Source organism: Dendrobates tinctorius, unplaced genomic scaffold (assembly GCF_039654945.1).
Source record: "Dendrobates tinctorius isolate UK_male_01 unplaced genomic scaffold, ASM3965494v1 ptg000223l, whole genome shotgun sequence".
In the NCBI taxonomy this organism is placed as follows: domain Eukaryota; kingdom Metazoa; phylum Chordata; class Amphibia; order Anura; family Dendrobatidae; genus Dendrobates; species Dendrobates tinctorius.
The window spans coordinates 8,907,695-8,925,355 of NW_027361890.1; positions in this window are offsets into that span (position 1 = coordinate 8,907,695).

Consider the following 17,661-nt stretch of genomic DNA (forward strand, 5'->3'; position numbering starts at 1 on the left):
GATATCCTGTCAGACACATCTTTAATTTTTGCACCTGGAAGACAGCACATTTCTCTTGAAGTTATATCCGGTCTGCAGACAGCGACCTCTGTTCCTCTCAACAGGATCAACGAGTCTGCTGAGCAGGCTCCTCTGTGGCCGGAGAGGAATGGGAGACTGTTGAAGGCAAGGCTCGGGATTTCTGCTGTGCAGCGACAGAAACCCGACGCCCACCAGTAGGAGAGCATGTTCAGGTGAATATTTTAGGAAGATATACAGATTTTCTCTCAAGGTCAGTAAAGAGGCAGAGGACTTCTCTTCTTGTATCCATCAAACAAGATCTGGGACACGGCTTTAAGGAGGAAGGCTACCAGATCAGGAATAATTTTCAATAAGAGTAATCAACTGCTGGCACACCAGAATTTTTGCTTTCTTGGCCTTTTTTTCAGAGACTATGAATGATAACACCAAAACTTTTTCTCCACTCATGGTTAGTGGGTGGGTGAAGCCATTTATTGTCAAACTACTGTGTTTTCTCTTTGTAAATCATAATGACAACCCAAAACATCCAAATAACCCTGATCAAAAGTTCCCATAACCCATTTCTTAATACCGTGTATTGCCATTTCTAACATCAATGACAGCTTTAAGTCATTAACAATGACAGCTTTAAGTCTTTTGTGGCAGTTGTGGATGAGGTTCTTTATTTTCTCAAATTGTAAAGCTGCCCAGTCTTAGCAAAAAGCCTCCAGTTCCTGTAAATTCCTGGGCTGTCAAGCATGAACTGCACGCTTGAGATCTCCCCAGAGTGACTCAATGATATTGAGATCAGAAGACTGAGATGGCCACTTCAGAGCCTTCACTTTGTTCCGTTGTAGCCAATGACAGGTTGACTTGGCCTTGTGTTTTGGAACATCCAAGTACATTCCATGCGCAGCTTCCGTGCTGATGATAGCAAATTTTCCTCCAGTATTTGGAGATAACGTGCTGCATTCATCTTTTCTTCAACTTTGACCAAGTTTCCTGTGCCTTTGTAGCTCACACATCCCCAAAGCATCAGCGATCCACCTCCGTGCTTTACAGTAAGAATGGTGTTCCTATCATCATAGGCCGTGTTGACCTCTCTCCAAATGTAATGTTTATGGTTGTGGCCAAAAAGTTAAATTTTGGTTTCATCGCTTCAAATTTCATTGTTCCAGAAGTTTTGAGGCTTGTCTCTGTGCTGTTTTGCATATTGTAGGTGAGAAACTTTGTGGCATTTGAGCAGTAATGGTTTTCTTCTGGCGACTCGACCATGTAGACCATTTTTCTTCTAGTGCCTCCTTATTGTGCATCTTGAAACAGTCATATCGCTAGTTTTCAAAGAGTCCAGTATTTCAGCTGATGTTATTTGTGGGTTTTTTCTCTGCATCCTGAACAATTTTCCTAGCAGTTGTGGATGAAATTTTTGTTGGTCTACATGACTGTGGTTTTATTTTTACAGAGTCCCTGATTTTCCATTTGATAATCACAATTTGAACGCTGCTAACTGGCATTATCAATTCCTTGGATATCTTTTTGTATTCCTTTCCTGTTTTATACAGTTCAACTACCTTTTCCCATAGATCCCTTGACAATTGCTTTGCTTTCCCCATGACTCACAATCCAGAAACATTAGTGGCTGGATGAAAGATACAAAAGTCTGTCTGGATTCCAGAAACTCACTCAGCTTTTATGCACACACTGATTACAATCAAAGAGGTCACAGGTGAGGATGTTACCTTTAGTAGCTATTCAAACCCATTTGTGTCAACTTCTGTGCATGTTATCAGGCCAAAATCACCAGGGTATGTGAACTTTTGATCAGGGTCATTTGTATGTTTTGGGTTGTCATTATTACTTTTGAATATAACTGTATGAGTCTAGTGTGCGAGTAACATGTGTCTAGCATGTGATTGGTGTGCATGTGGCATGTTTTTAATGTGTGACTTTTGTGTATGATCATGATCATCATGTTGTGTCATGATGAATAGCTTGTGTGTGAATGGCGTGTATGTGGCATGTGCCTAGTGTGTGATTGGTGTATATGTCATGTGTGTCTGGCTTGTATGTAGCATATGTCTAGTGTGTGATTGGTGTTCATGTGTCTAGTCTTTTAGTGGCATGTGTCTAGTGTCATGGTTAGGACATGGTTAATGTCCTGTTCTCGCAGGGTTAACTTTTGCCGGCCTCGCTTTGGATCTGGGAGGGGTATTTATACTCACTCCAGACTAGGATTCCCTGTCAGCTATACTGTTATTCTGGCTGTGTGTCTGACCCCTGGTGTGCGTGTATACTGCGTTGCTTGTTTGCTTCCCGTGTATGACCCGGTCTGTCTCCTCACTCTGTTCTCTGTCTCACGTTTTGGTACTATCGTCTTCTCCGGTTCTGACCTCCTGGCTTGGCTATCGTTACTCCGTTACAGTTTGTCTCTATTGTACCGTCTATTGCCCGTTCTGGTTTTCTGATCCATTGCTACGTCCTGATTATCCGCTCTGTCTAACCCTTTTGGTATTGTCGTGCTATCTCGTGCTTTGACCCCGGCTTAATCTGGTTTACGTCTCTGCCTATGCCCCTTGGTAACTTGTCCCATAGTTACCTTTCTAGGAGTTTTCCTGCAGCTCCTAGCTCTGTGAAGCTTAGGCCAAGCCCCCAGCAGTCACGTGCTTCAGGCCCTGTTAGTCTGAAGCACGCATCTTCACCGCTGCTGCCCCGCTCCACAGGTATCTTTTGTACTCAGGACATACGCACTGGCTCAGTGAGCAAGTGCAGTGCGGTGGACCTCACCATTTCAGTTTTTTTTTTTTCTCTCTGAGGACAAAAAAAAAAAGTTATCTTCATGGATTCCATGCAAGCTTTGGCTGATCAGGTCAAGCACCTGACCCAAATGTTCCACAAACTTAATGTGGAACAGAGCACGATGGCCCATACCCAGCAACAGTTGGATACTGTGCAGGGGGCTGTCGCTGCAGGGGCTCCTAGCGCTGGGGATAGAGATGTGTCATTGGCATCCCCTGAATCTCCGGTCAAATTGCCAGAACCTTTCTCAGGGGATAAAAGGAAGTTCAGGTCATTCAGAGAAGGATGCAAGCTTTTTTTTCTCTGAGGCCCCGCTCCTCCGGGGACGAGTTCCAGAGGGTGGGGGTCATCATTTCCCTACTTCGGGGGGCTCCACAGGCATGGGCTTTCTCTCTCTCTTCCTCTGCTCCTGAACGTATGTCTGTGAATTTGTTCTTTGAGGCTCTGGGGCACATTTATGATGAGCCTGATAGAGTGCGTCTGGTGATGAGTGTGACACAGGGGAGGCACTCTGCTGAATGGTTCTGCTCAGAGTTTAGACGTTGGACCGCCGAAGTATCCTGGAATGACGCCGTCCTGAGGGGGTTGTTCTGCAGTGGCCTGTCTGACCATCTGCAGGACGCTCTGGCATTACATCCTCCTCCTGATACCCTGGAGGATGCCATGATGCAGGCGGTCCGTATGGACCAGAGACTCCGTGCTAGAGGAATGATGCAACAAGAGTCTCCCTTGTACCCCAAATTGTGTGACACTGCACCTGTATCTGAGCCCATGGAGGTTGGGTCAGTCTCGATTAAGGAGAAAGAGAGAAGGCACCGTAGAGACAATCTACTATGCTTCTACTGTGGAACCTCTGGACATTGGAAAAGGAATTTCCTCTCCTGCCCTTCTTCAGAGAAACCATCAGAGAAATGACTGAGTCTGGGCAATAATCGAGGAGGTTGTCCAGACTCCCAGGTACATTTTTTCTCACGTACAAAGATGGTGCTCCAGGTTGAATTGGTACTTGCTGGAGGTCCTGTTATGACCACCGCCTTTGTTGACTGTGGTTCCTCCATTAATCTGATTGATGCCCAAGTTGTGACCCTTAGTAAGATAGGGACAGTCAGGTTAAAAGACCCTGTTAAAATTTTGGCTGTGGATTCATCCCCTCTTACCCGGGATGGAATTTGCTTTATGTCTGAAGTTTTTCTATGAAAGTGGGTTCCACTCATGTGGAAGAGTTAAGCTGTTTCATTATGAATAATCTGCCTGCAGGACTGGTATTGGGAATGCCCTGGTTGCAACGCCAAAATCCTTTCATTGATTGGGTGAAGGGGGAGATCACCCGATGGGGATGTAATGATAATGGTCTGTGTGGTAACCCGGTTCCTTTTGTCAATCCGATAAAATCTGTATCTGTGTCGTCTGTCGGTCTGGAGGGTATTCCGGAGTACCTGAGAGACTTTGAAGAAGTGTTTTCCGAAAGCAAGGCTGAGGCGCTCCCTCCACATAGACCACATGATTGTGCTATCGATTTAGTACCTGGAGCCAAATTACCCAAGGCTTGTTTGTTTAATTTGTCCGGGCCTGAGTGCCAAGATATGAAAGAGTACATCAAAGAGAGCCTTCACAAGGTGCATATTCGGCCTTCGGTCTCACCTGTGGCAGTGGGGTTTTTCTTTGTAAAGAAAAAAGATGGTGGGTTGCGACCGTGCCTCGACTTTCGGGAACTGAACAAAATTGCTGTTAAGAACACGTACCCTCTCCCGTTGATTCCTTATTTTTGCAATCAACTCACAGGGGCCAAATGGTTTTCTAAGCTCGATCTACGAGGGGCTTATAACCTTATAAGGATCCGGGAGGGGGACGAATGGAAAACAGTGTTCCTGACAACTGAGGGGCTGTTTGAAAACCTGGTTATGCCCTTCGGCCTCACTAACGCTCCTACTGTTTTTCAGAACTTTATTAATGTTGTTTTTTCTGACTTGATTGGACGTTATGTAGTCATTTACCTGGATGACATCTTGATATACTCAATCACATATAGGACAGTCACACACCATCTACGTACGGTTCTTATGACACTTCGGGAGAACCATTTGTATGTTAAGCTGGAGAAGTGCTCATTTTTTATGCAAGACTATCTTTTCTGGGTGTAATTGTATCCGGGGAGGGATACCGCATGGATCCAGGGAAGGTTCAGGCCATTACAGATTGGGTGCAGCCTCATAACCTGAAGGGGTTGCAGCGATTTTTGGGCGTCGCAAATTATAGGAAGTTCATTAAAGGGTTCTCGCAGGTGGTGAAACCCTTGATGGACCTCACTCTTAAAGGGGCAGATGCAAAAAATTGGTCCGTGGCCGCAAAAAATTCCTTCCTTACATTAAAGAAGTGTTTTACTACAGCCCCTGTGTTGGTACAATCCGATTCGGCAAGACCTTTTATCGTCGAGGTCGACGCTTCGGAGGTGGGGGTGGGGGCAGTATTGTCACAGGGCCCCTCTACCCTGACTAACTGCAAACCCTGTGCCTTTTTCTCTAAGAAATTCTTTTCGGCCGAGAGAAACTATGATGTCGGCAACAGGGAATTGTTAGCAGTTAAATTGGCCTTCGAAGAATGGAGGCATTTTTTGGAGGGGGGCGCTCATCCCATTACGGTCATCACTGATCATAAAAACCTGGCCTATATCGAGTCTGCTAAGAGGATGACTCCCAGACAGGCTCGGTGGGCGCTTTTTTTTTCTCGATTTCATTTTACTATCACGTTCTGACCAGGGTCTAAAAATGTAAAGGCGGATGCCTTATCCCGAAGTTTTGATTCTGTGTCCCCTCCAGAACCTCCTTCCTCCATTCTTCAACCGGGAGTGGTTGTAGCCGAAATCTCCTCTGAGTTACAGAGAGAGATTATGGAAGCACAAGCTCAAGCTCCCAGGAATAAACCCCCAGGTAAATTGTTTGTACCTGAAAAATTCCGTCTCACAATCCTTCAAGAATTTCATGATTCTGTGTTAAGTGCACACCCTGGTATTGCAGCTACCCGGGGGGGCAGTAGCTAGGGGTTTTTGGTGGCCCTCTTATGGGTACTGATATAAAAAGGTTTGTAAATACTTGTGGGGTGTGCGCTCACTCTAAAAGCTCTCAGGTCCGGCCGGCCGGGGAATTGGTGCCTTTGCCAATTCCGGATAAACCATGGACACACCTGTCCATGGACTTTATCACTAATCTTCAATCTTCCAAGGGCAATTCAGTGGTATGGGTAGTGGTTGATAGATTTTCTAAGCAAGCGTTTTGTATGAAGTTGGGGGTCACGTTGTCATTCTGCTCTGCCTATCACCTGGAATCCAACGGACAGACTGAACGCACCAACCAGTCATTGGAGCAGATTCTGAGATGCCTGGCCTCCTCAAGACAGAAAATGTTAGGAACGGCGGAAAGCACTAAATAAAAATAAATAATAAAGTGCGTTGGCCGCTCGGGGTCCACCGTGCAGTAGGTGTTACACTGCTGCTAGGTAATGACAGAGGAGCAATATGGTGGTATGATGCGCATGGGTTTAACTTCACCCGGAGTGCGCAGAGCGGGTTCTGTTCACACACAGAGGTGCGGCAAAAAAACATACAAAATGCTGAACCTGTTAGTGACACAGGCCTCAGGTAAATGCACACACGGTATCTGGTCACAGGAACAGGACCCAAGACAGAGGAGCTGCGTCCCTCTAGACCTACCGTGTGTGCAGTGTCGCTTCTGCGAGCGCCAAGAAGGGCTGCAACTGCAGCGCGACGTAGGACACTGCCGCTCGACAACAAAGCCAGAAAGCAAGCGCAATGTCGGACGCTAGCGTAGCGGTGCGGTGTGCACAGTGGCTTAAGGCTTGCCACTGACTGGCGCTGACTGCTAAACTAATTCCCTATCCACTTGCGTAATATCAGAGGGAAGGGGTTTTATAATGAGTCAGTCACCAGAAACATACATCCGTCACCATTCACACATAGCAAGTATAGTCTATACTAGCGCATGGCCGAACGGTCATGCGCACTTTTTATAGCCGTGCGGGACCTTCCAGATCTCCGAGATGGACCAATGAGATCTGGAGCAGGACCTGGGCACATGACTCCCGATCTCCAATGGGAGATCGTCTCGTGAGCATGCCCAGTAGGAGCACAGAGGAACTTAGTCTCTGGAGCGGTCTGCTGCAAAGTAATCTTCTCTGCAGTAGATAGACAGCAGGAGACCGCGGAATGTGAGGCTCTGGATTCCTGCAGAGCAGACGCAGAAACCTGACGCCTAACATTACCCCCCCTCCTAGGGCCCCCTCCTCTCTGAGCCTTTCAATCCACCACCCTGTGCCTATCAGAGGTATAGGCCTCAGACTCGTCCAGAGGCAAGCCTGATGTCCCAGTAGGTGACACGGAAAACCGGGATACGTGCAAGGTATCAGAGGTGGCAAGATCGCCAGGTTTAAGAAGGGACACGTGGGAGACAACAGGCGCGGCAAAACCGCCCGGAGCATAAGTTGAAATGGAACGCCGCGGTTTGACGGCGGACATCTCCACTCTCTGCTTAAGGAGGCTAACCCGAGCCCATGAGGCGCATGCCTGAATATATTTTTTAATGTCCCGAGCCCTGTGCGGCCACCAATACGACCCCGCCAGGAGTTTTGTGGTCTGCACGCAGCCACAGTGACCACCCGCCCTGGACAAGTGTGCCCACGCGAGGACCTTCGGCCGTAGGTTGGAGGGACTAAGGTCTTGCCCGGTGGCACAGAGTTTGGGCATTGCGGGACACTGTTGTCCTGAGAAACAGCGCGCTGACAATGGTAACCGCAAATGGAGTTTTGCGCCAGACGCACAGCGAGAACGGCGCGAGACACCTCCATGGGCTCTGGGAGTGGAGTCTCTGGCTCGGGTGGTTCCAGAAGCTCCAAAAAGTTGGGAGCCGAGGTAACCTTCCATTTGGATTGAGCACGCTCCAGACCGCGCTCCAAAAAACGGAGATCAATGAGGGTGGAAATGGCATTCAGCTCTTCCAAACTTGCAGGAACCTCTCTGGTAGAGAGAGCATCCTTAACATGCTCTGCCAAACCTCTCCAAAACACAGGGATGAGGGTTTTATCAGACCACTCCAGCTCGTAAGCCAGTGTCCGAAAACGAACGGCATACTGACTGACCGAGAGGGATCCCTGAGTCAAAGCGAGTAGCTGAAGAGAGTTGTCGTGCGTGACCCGTGGTCCCAGGAACACCTGCTTAATAGCTGTTAGAAACTGAGCAGCGGTCCGAACCTCTGGGTCACCACGCTCCCATAGTGGCGTAGCCCACTCCAACGCCTTGCCCAACAGAAGGGAAACAATAAACCCCACCTTCGCCTGTTCCATAGGGAATCACGCAGCCAGTAACTCCAGCTGGATAGAGCACTGGCTGACGAAACCTCTACAGGAGGCGCCATCGCCAAAATATTTATCGGGCAATGGGAGGCGGGTAACTGTCGGCGCGTGGGAGGACGTGGACATACATGAAACCGCCTCTGCGATCGCCTGTACAGCAGCCTCCGAAGACTTCGCTGCTGCGATAACACTCTCAAGAGTAGCCAACCGGCCCTCTAGCTGGCGAATGCACTGAAGAAGTTGCTGCTGATCTGCCATTACTAGACAGACCCTGGTGCTAATATAATGTTAGGAACGGCGGAAAGCACTAAATAAAAATAAATAATAAAGTGTGATCGCCGCTCCGGGTCCACCATGCAGTAGGTGTTACACCGCTGCTAGGTAATGACAGAGGAGCAATATGGCGGTATGATGCGCACGGGTTCATCTTCACCCGGAGTGCGCAGAGTGGGCCTTGTTCACACACAGAGGTGCCGCAACAAAAACATACAAAATGCTGAACCTGTTAGTGACACAGGCCTCAGGTAAATGTACACATGGTATCTGGTAACAGGAGCAGGACCCAAGACAGAGGAGCTGGGTCCCTCTAGACCTACCGTGGGTGCGGCGTCGCTTCTGCGAGCGCCAAGAAGGACTGCAACTGCAGCGCGGCGTAGGACACTGCCGCTCGACGACAAAGCCAGAAAGCAAGCGCAATGTCAAATGCTAGCGTAGCGGTGCTGTGTGCATAGTGGCTTAAGGCTTGCCACTGACTGGCGCTGACTGCTAAACTAATTCCCTATCAACATGCGTAATATCAGAGGGAAGGGGTTTTATAATGAGTCAGTCACCAGAAACATACATCCGTCACCATTCACACATAGCAAGTATAGTCTATACTAGCGCATGGCCGAACGGTCATGCGCACTTTTTATAGCCGTGCGGGACCTTCCAGATCTCCGAGATGGACCAATGAGATCTGGAGCAGGACCTGGGTACATGACTCCCGATCTCCAATGGGAGATCGTCTCGTGAGGATGCCCAGTAGGAGCACAGAGGAACTTAGTCTCTGGAGCGGTCTGCTGCAAAGCATTCTTCTCTGCAGTAGACAGCAGGAGACCGCGGAATGTGAGGCTCTGGATTCCTGCAGAGCAGACGCAGAAACCTGACGCCTAACAGGAAGACTGGTGTGAGGTATTGCCCATGGCAGAATTTGCATTCAACTGTCGTATTAATCAGTCTACCGGAAAGTCTCCCTTTCAGGTCAATTATGGGTTTGTTCCGCAGTTTGGGGAATTTTCCCGTATGGATTCGGATTGCCCTGGTGCCAAGGGGATGGTACAACAGTTAAAAACCCTCTGGAGGGAGGTGCAGGGGAACATCTCCAAAAGCCCAGAAGTACAAACATTTTGCGGACAGGAGGAGGAGGTTGGGTCCTGCGTTAACAGAGGGGGAAAAAGTCTGGTTGTCCACCCGTAACATCAAACTTAAAATACCCACTATGAAGTTGGGCCCAAACTTATTGGTCCATGCAAGATTGTAGAGGTGATTAACCCGGTGGCATACAGATTACAGTTGCCCACCTCCTTCAAAATATCTAACGTCTTCCACAGGTCCCTACTAAAACCTGTGGGGACAGTTAGAGAAGATCCCTCATCTGTGGCTCCACCAGTGTTGGTAGAGGGTCAACTGGAGTACGAGGTAGGGCGCATCATTGATTCACGGTGGGTGCGCCAGAGACTTTAGTACCTTATTCATTGGAAGGGATATTCCATTGAGGATCGGTCATGGGTTCCGGCCAGTTCGGTGCACGCTGATCGACTGGTGCGGGCTTTTCATGCCAGATACCCTGAGAATCCTGGGGGTCCAGTGGCCCCCCATTAAGAGGTGGGTACTGTCATGGTTAGGACATGGTTAATGTCCTGTTCTCGCAGGGTTAACTTTTGCCAGCCTCACTTTGGATCTGGGAGGGGTATTTATACTCACTCCAGACTAGGATTCCCTGTCAGCTATACTGTTATTCTGGCTGTGTCTGACCCCTGGTGTGCATGTATACTGCGTTGCTTGTTTGCTTCTCGTGTATGACCCGGTCTGTCTCCTCACTCTGTTCTCTGTCTCACGTTTTGGTACTATCGTCTTCTCCGGTTCTGACCTCCTGGCTAGGCTATCGTTACTCCGTTACAGTTTTTCCCTATTGTACCGTGTGTTGCCCGTTCTGGTTTTCTGATCTATTGCTACGTCCTGATTATCCGCTCTGTCTAACCTTTTGGTATTGTTGTGCTATCTCGTGCTTTGACCCCGGCTTAATCTGGTTTACATCTCTGCCTATGCCCCTTGGTAACTTGTCCCGTAGTTACCTTTCAGCAGTCACGTGCTTCAGGCTCTGTTAGTCTAAAGCATGCATCTTCACCACAGGTATCTTTTGTACTCAGGACATGCACACTGGCTCAGTGAGCAAGTGCAGTGCGGTGAACCTGACACCTAGTATGTAACTGACATATGTGGCACGTGTCTTGCATACAGGGCAGGCGTTAGGTTCAAGCAGACGAGGCAGTTGCCTAGGGCCACACACCATTCAGCCACTCTGGGGCCCGTAAGTCAGGGGGCCGCCCAGCGCCAGCGACGGAGCAACGGGTGACAGGAGGCAGGAGCTGGCTGCTGCGGTAAAAGCCTTTGCCCATTGCTAAAGAGAAATGAATATTCACTGCTCGCCATGCCCATAATCCCTCCCACTTCTATACACTGAAGCTGTCGTCGAGAGGTGGAATGGACTACGGACGTGGGGAGCAATTAATATGAATTTTACTTTAAGGCTATGTGCCCACGTATGCAGAAAATTTCTGCTTCAAAACCGGACTCCTTCCCAAAAAACGCGCTTTTGATTTCCGCGCTTTGTTTGTGCAAAAACCGCACGTTTTTCAAGCGTTTTTTTCCAAGCATCTTCTGACTCATAGAAAATAGTTAAAAAAGCGGACTTTTCTGCAAAATTAATGAGCATCTGGCTTTAAACTTCTCCACAACAGAATCATGGACCAGCCTGTTGTGTTCCTTGATCTTCATGATGCTCTCTGTGCATCAAACAGAACCCTGAGACTATCACAGAGCAGGTGCATTTATACGGATACTTGATTACACACAGGTGGATTATATTTATCATCATTAGTCTTTTAGGACAATATTGGATAATTCAGAGATCCACAATGAACTTCTGGAGTGAGTTTGCTGCACTGAAAGTAAAGAGGCCGAATAATATTGCACGCCCCACTTTTCAGTTTTTGAATTTCCACAAAAATTTAAAATAACCAATAAATTTTGTTCAACTTCACAATTGTGTCCCAACTGTTGTTGATTCTTCATCAAAAATTTACATTTGGTATCTTTATGTTTGAAGCATATGTGGGAAAAGGTTTAAATGTTCCAGGGGGCCGAATACTTTCGCAAGGCACTGTAAGATGAAGAAAGCTAAATCTCCAAGCACGCCAAAATACTCAGAGGACATCTGAGCATGCTCAGGAAAACCCGAGCAATGAGTATACTCGCTCATCACTAATAATTATACATCGTTTGCTCTACCCAAGTGCATGACCTAACATTTATCCCCATTAAAGCCCATTTGCCATTTATCAACCCAAGCTTCTAGTTTACATAAATCTTCCTGTAATGTTAAATTGTCCTCCTCTGCATTGACTACCCTGCAGAGTTTAGGTCATCTGCAAATATTGAAATTCTACTCTGCCTGCCCCATACAAGGTCATTATTAAATATATTTCAAAAAGAAGCGAGCCCAACACCGACTGTGCGGTACCCCACTGCTATCCGTGACCCAGTCAGAGTGTGCTCCATAAATAACCACCCTTTCTTTCCTATCCCTGAGCCAGCTCTTAACCCACTTACACATATTTTCCCCTATCCCCATTGTTCTCATTTTAAGTATCAACCTTTTGAGTGGCACCGTATCAAAAGCTTTTGAAAAGTCGATATACACCACGTCCACTGCGTTCCCTTGGTCCAGTCCAGAACTTACCTCTTCATAGAAGCTTAGCAGATTAGTCTGACAGGAACGGTCCCTTGTAAACCCATATTGATATTGGGTCATGAGGTCATTCTTCTTCAGATACTCCAGTATAGTATCTCTTAGAAAACCCTCCAGGATTTTACCCACAGTTGAGGTTAAGCTTACTGGCCTATAATTTCCAAGTCAGTTTTTGTCCCCTTTTTGAATATTGGCACATTTGCTATACGCCAGTCCTGTGGTACAGACCCTATTATTAAGGAATCTTTAAATATTAAAGATAATGGTCTATCAATGACTGTACTTAATTCCTGCAGTACTCGGGGGTGTATCCCATCCGGGCCCGGGGATTTGTCAATTTTAGTGATTTTTAGATGCTGCTGTACTTCCTGCTGGAATAAGCAGGTGACATTTAATGGAGAATTTTTGTTATCACTGATCATGTTATTCATCATGCGATTTTCTTGTGCAAACATTATAAATGTGAACATGGTATGTAATGATATTATGGTCTTCAATGGAGAATGAAAAATCTCAACGATTTAGATGAAGGAATTGAGGGTAAACTGATTAAATTTGCTGATGACACAAAGCTAGGAGGGATAGCTAATACTAGAGAAGAGAGAGAGAGAGGATTCAAAAAGATATAAATAAACTGGAGAAGTGGGCAGCAACTAACAGAATGGTTTTTAACAGGGAAAAATGCAAAGTACTACATCTGGGCAATAAAAATGAAAAAAGCATATACAGAATGGGAGGAATAGGGCTAAGCAACAGCACATGTGAAAAAGACTTGGGTATACTAATAGATCAAAAACTGAATATGAGTCAACAGTGTGATGCAGCAGCAAAAAAGGCAAATGCAATTCTAGGATGTATTAACAGAAGCATACAGTCTAGATCACGTGAAGTCATTATTTCCCACTACTCCTCTTTGGTCAGACCTCATCTGGAATATTGTGTCCAGTTTTGGGCACCACATTTTAAAAAAGACATCAACAAACTGGAGCAAGTTCAGAAAAGAGCGACCAGAATGGTGACCGGTCTGCAAACCCTGTCTTATGAGGAACGGTTGCAGGATTTGGGAATGTTTAGTTTGCAAAAGAGAAGACTGAGAGGAGACTTAATAGCTGTCTACAAATATCTAAAGGGCTGTCACATTGTAGAAGGATCAACTTTATTCTCATTTGCACAAGGAAAGACTAGAAGCAATGGGATGAAATTGAATGGGAGGAGACACAGATTAGATATTAGAAAAAACTTTTTGACAGTTAGAGTGATCAATGAGTGGAACAAGCTGCCACGAGAAGTGGTGAGTTCTCCTTCAATGGAAGTCTTCAAACAGAGGCTAGACAGACATCTGACTGGGATGATTTAGCGAATCCTGCTTTGAGCAGGGGGTTGGACCAGATGGCCCAGGAGGTCCCTTCCAACTCTGCGATTAAAATTAAAATTAAAAAATTAAAATTAAATACAAGGAAATGACATCACAATTCTTTTTTTTTAATAACATATATTTACTTAGCTCTATGGATTTACAAAAACGCATGCAAAAATGCATTAAAAATGAGCTTATTTTCCACGGCGTTTTTCTGCCAAGAGAAGCAGAAACCTTGCGCAGAAATTTCTGCAAGCAAATACGCAACGTGCGCACATAGCCTTACTGGTGAAATCTGCTGTGGATTTTCCACAAAGACATTTTTTAAATATGTAGGTGAGATTTGTTGAAATCTCATCTATTTAGCTGGTACAGTAATAATCTTCGAGTTCCCTGTGTACACATCTATGTGGAAGTACACAATGCGTGAAGATGCCCTGAGGCTTGTAGGAGAGGGGTGTCATGATCCAGGACGGGGTTTCGCTTTGGCCCGTCCTGGTCTGATTGGGGGTTAATTATTCCGCCTCTCCCTGGCAGAGGGCGGCTATTTAATGCTCACTGGACCTAGGTCCGGTGTCAGTTATACTCCTGCCCTCGGCTGAGTTAGTTGACCTTGTGCGTACGTGTGCCTTGTGCCTGATATCTTGCTTGCTTGTTTGGTTTTTGATTCGGTTCTGTCCCTGTTACGAGTTCTGCCTGTCCCTCTTGTACTGCGCTACCTCTCGTGTATGACTCTCTGCTTGTGACCCGAATTCTCTCTGCTCATCCCCTTGGTACCGCGTCGCCCTCTTGTGTATGACCTTTGGCTTTGTCTGACCTCCCGTCTGTTTACCCCTTCTGTACCTCGCTGTCCGTACTGTGAACGACCTCCGTTTTGCCTGACTCTGAGTTTGCTGTCTTCTGTGAAAGCAGGACGCTAAGCCCCGCCCCCTTGCAGTCACATGACCGTAGGTCCCGTGCTGGCTTGCTAAACTTCATCACTAAGGTCCTGTGCACCTATACTTTCTGGCTATTCTGGTCCCCAGGGGTCCCTACAGTGCGGGTGAGTCCCTGCTCAGCGGAGGCTGTACACCGGCGCTGTCAGGATCCTGATAAGGGGGTTCTCAAACTGTTTGGGATGCTTGTGAAGACTAAGAGCTTTCTCGATAAGTATAGGTGAGGTCACAGTAAAGGCATGTTTAGGCTACATTCCCACAATGCGCTTTTACCATTGGATCAAGACAGCAGTCTGAAACCCGCTTTCTAGTTACGCTTGGTACTGGGGTTGCGACTTAATACTTATTTAATAAAGTGTTATTTTATTTATGATCTTGACACTGGAACCTCCTTTTCGTCCAATTGCTTTTCTTGCAGCACTGCAAGTTTCCATGCATCGAATCTACATATGGGAGAGGGGCAGGGGTAAAAGTGTCATTTTATGGCTTAAAGTGCTTTCATACTGCTTTCTGTCTTTCCGCAAAACGGGATCCGGACACATGGGTCGATGGGGTTATAGACTGTAATGGTAACGGCAGTGAGAACCTGCGCTCTGCTGTGCAATTTTTTCAGAAGTGTACACCTACCGGATGCGGACTCTCACACATAGTCTACTATGTACCCTTCTGAAAATTATGCACAGGAGAGCGTAACTGAGCTCTGCTGTCACCATTACAGTCTATGGCCCCGTCGGAGCATGTGACCGCACCCCGTTTTGAGAGAAATTTTGGAGGTATGTCCTGACGGGGGAACACAAGAGCACAATGTGAAAGCACCCTTAGATCACTGACAGAATGGTGAGCACAGTAGGGTGGCAGATGGAGGGGAGGGATCTGTGGACTGCCTTATATTTGAGTGACAGGTAAGGCCACAATTAGTATTTGGTGAGTTTTTTACCTCAGTATTTGTATTGTAAGCCAAAACCAGGAGTGGGACAATCAGAGGAACGCACTCCTGGTTTTGGCTTACAAATACTGAGGTAAAATACTGACCAAATACTGAATGTGTGCACATTGCCTAATAGAAACACGCCACCACTTCTGTATTTATCACCCACTCCTGGTTTTGGCTTCCAGATACTGAGGTAAAATACTGACCAAATACTGAACGTGTGCCCATGGCTTAATAGAAACACGTCACCACTTCTGTATTTATCACCCACTCCTGGTTTTGGCTTACAGATACTGAGGTAAAATACTGACCAAATACTGAATGTGTGCACATGGCCTAATAGAAACACGTCACCACTTCTGTATTTATCACCCACTCCTGGTTTTGGCTTACAGACACTGAGGTAAAATACTGACCAAATACTGAACGTGTGCACATGGCCTAATAGAAACACGTCACTACTTCTGTATTTATCACCCACTCCTGGTTTTTGCTTACAGATACTGAGGTAAAATACTGACGAAATACTGAATGCTGAATGTGTGCACATGGCCTAATAGAAACACGTCACCACTTCTGTATTTATCACCCACTCCTGGTTTTGGCTTACAGATACTGAGGTAAAATACTGACCAAATACTGAACGTGTGCACATGGCCTAATAGAAACACGTCACCACTTCTGTATTTATCACCCACTCCTGGTTTTGGCTTACAGATACTGAGGTAAAATACTGACCAAATACTGAATGCTGAATGTGTGCACATGGCCTAATAGAAACACGTCACCACTTCTGGATTTATCACCCACTCCTGGTTTTGGCTTACAGATACTGAGGTAAAATACTGACCAAATACTGAACGTGTGCACATGGCCTAATAGAAACACGTCACCACTTCTGTATTTATCACCCACTCCTGGTTTTGGCTTACAGATACTGAGGTAAAATACTGACCAAATACTGAATGTGTGCACATGGCCTAATAGAAACACGTCACCACTTCTGTATTTATCACCCACTCCTGGTTTTGGCTTCCAGATACTGAGGTAAAATACTGACCAAATACTGAACAGTGTGCACATGGCCTAATAGAAACACGTCACCACTTCTGTATTTATCACCCACTCCTGGTTTTAGGTTTCAAATACTGAACGTGTGAATGTGGCCTTAGTTTGATTAGTGGCCCTAGTTTGCACAATTTATCACAACACCCATTAGGCAATATCCTGATGTCACAGTGACCAAAACGACTGTGGGATTTTGTGTGGCACATACGTGCCTCTGTAGATGTGGATGGCAGCCATGCATCACAGGTCTGGGTTGCTGTCTGCTTTTATGTTTTGCTGCACAGAAATGGCGCTGAAGTGAGGATTTTAAAATGTGCAGTTGGTCACATTCCTGTCGGGAATTCAGCGATAAGGTGGAAACCTGCAGCACAATCAGCACCTATGTGAGCATTAGGCTGTGTTCACACACAGCGTTTTTCACTATAAAACCGCTAAAAATAAGCTTCCCAGTCATTTCTATGCATTTTGCACTTTTTGTGCACATTGATGTGTTTTAAAAACCGCAGCATGCTAATTAATTTTGCGGATTTTTCCGCGGTTTTAGCTTCTTCCTTGCGGTTTGAAACCGCTGCGGAAAAATAGGTGCGGTTTCTGGGCAGGGATTCAGGTTTTTGAGCAGAAATTTTCTGCAACGTGTGCACTTAGCCTCATGTGGTAGAGAACCCGCAGCTACTCAAGTCTGACTGCACCAAATATGTATAACGAGAGCTGCCTAATGCTGGGTTAGGCCGGAGTCACACTGGCGAGGAATACGGGAGAGTGAGAGGCGCTAAAAGCACGCATTAGACACGGACCAATGATTCTCTATGGGGTCACTCGCACCAGCCGTATATTTCTCCTCCGCTCCGTGCCACTCGCAGCATGCTGCGATTGTCAGCGTACTACGCCCGTGATACGCTAATGCAAGTCTATGGGTGCGCAAAAAATACGGATTACACACGGACCACACGTGACTTGCGAGAAATACGCACCAGGTGTCTTGAAACCCTGTCATAGGGCTCCATTATGTGTCCATTTTGCAAGCCTGCGAGAAAATCTCACCATACGGATTACATACGGATGCTGACATGCGCAAAATACGCGACCACACCTTGATTACGGATGACATATGGAGCACTGTTTAGGGATCTGTCATCCGTATTACGCATGTAAAATACTGACAGTATTTTGCGCAGGTTAGTGCGACTCCAGCCTTATACCT